At 49.5% G+C, this 1,454-nt stretch overlaps 1 protein-coding gene across 5 annotated transcripts in view; it reads right to left on the bottom strand.

Moving 5' to 3' along the window:
• Positions 1-413, bottom strand: part of POGZ (pogo transposable element derived with ZNF domain) — a 53,030-nt gene extending 52,617 nt beyond the window's left edge. For 2 of the 5 annotated variants that reach the window (XM_040461154.1, XM_040461158.1), the window contains exon 1: positions 123-410. The gene's annotated coding sequence lies outside the window, so the exon portion shown is untranslated. Of the gene's footprint in view, positions 1-122 lie in introns of all 5 variants that reach the window. The other 3 variants (XM_040461156.1, XM_040461155.1, XM_040461157.1) reach the window with 3 other exon arrangements.
• Between the last annotated feature and the right edge of the window lie 1,041 nt (positions 414-1,454).

Raw genomic sequence — 1,454 nt, 5'->3', positions numbered from 1 at the left:
GCGCACCCGCCCCATCCCCCTCTCATTGTCTCGCCTCGGAGCGCCTCGCCGAGCGAAAAGATAACGGAACCCCCGGGAGAAGGGGGTGGGGAGAGAGAAGGCTCGCCCGCTCGCTCACTCACCTCCCGTGGTCGTCGCCGCCGGTAGTCTGACCCGAGGAAGGCGCCGTCGCCTTAAAGGGACCTTGCACCCGGCGCCGGGAGAAGGGGGTGGGAGCAGGGGAGGGGACGGGGGCTTGGGGGAGACGGCTGAGAGGGAACCGTGGAGAGCGCGTCTCCCCGAGGGTGAAAGGAAACCTCCCTCGGGTTCGAGTGATTTGGGGTGGATTTTTTTTCCCGAGGGGGGCGGGGGGGCCCCGAGGGAGGGGGGTGGGGGGGCCAAGGAATGCGGCTCCGTGTACGGGAGCTGGCGCGGGGGAGAGAGACGCCGACTCCCCCCACCGACCCTCTCGCCCCGCGGAGGGATACGTCTCGTCACTTCCGCCCTCCCCCTCTTGTGGCCTTTCAATTGGTTGGAGTGCCTGGAACGTCATGAGCTCATCCTAACCCTTGCCCGGGCTTCTTTTCTAGTCAAGTTTGTCTGGGCCTGCAAATAAATAAATAAATAAGATCATTATTATTATTTTTTAATGAAATAAGGAATAATTAGCTTCAGAAGCAACATCTAAATTTTGGTGAGAAAAATGGGATTTCCAGAGAAAATATTCCCAATTCATTTGCCTGGACTTTCCAAGGAAATTTTGGGAATCTCCCCACTTTCCACTCAAGACTTGTACCTAACCTAGAGGGGACCCTCATACCTCAGGCCAGATGGTGAGGCCCAGTGGCACCAACAACTGTCATTGGAACAAAGGCAGCAAAATGGCACACACGCTTCCTCAAGAGACATTCAGCCAAGGAGCCTTATGGCAGTAGCCTTAACTTTTAAAAGCTAATTTTACCCTAACCCTTCTGGAGTCTGTAAAGAAATATCACATGATTGTCCATCCAAGTAATTCATGTATGGAAACTGCTTTGAAGTCATTGTGAAAAGACTCAGCAGAGATCCTCGATTCTAAAAAAATCCATAGATTCGATATCGGTGCTTTTTGCTCCAATCAAGGCTGAGATGGATTGGCCCAAAGAAATTGATTAGTCCATTCAAGACCATCCACCTGTAATTTTTCCCCAAACAAAAAGTAACTTCTTTTCCAGGTAGCTAAGAAATTTCGTCCTTTTTCACTTACTGAGATAATATTTTAATATGTTCTTTGGGTATGTGAGGATGTTGTTGCTCTCTAAGCAATGCACACATATTTGCTCCAGACCAAATGTAAATCAAAGTACTATGTGAGAGACTGGGGAGATTCAAAATCATATTTATTCATTTTTTTAAATATATGTATACTCCGTCAGACTGAAAATAGGCAATGGAAGTAGGCATTCCAAATTGCACACGTGTGTGCATGCGATGCC

The sequence above is a fragment of the Herpailurus yagouaroundi genome, unplaced genomic scaffold (assembly GCF_014898765.1).
Source record: "Herpailurus yagouaroundi ecotype Mexico unplaced genomic scaffold, PumYag 254, whole genome shotgun sequence".
In the NCBI taxonomy this organism is placed as follows: Eukaryota; Metazoa; Chordata; class Mammalia; order Carnivora; family Felidae; genus Herpailurus; species Herpailurus yagouaroundi.
Note: the sequence above shows the minus strand (reverse complement) of the source record. Positions and strands in the feature narration are given on the sequence as shown.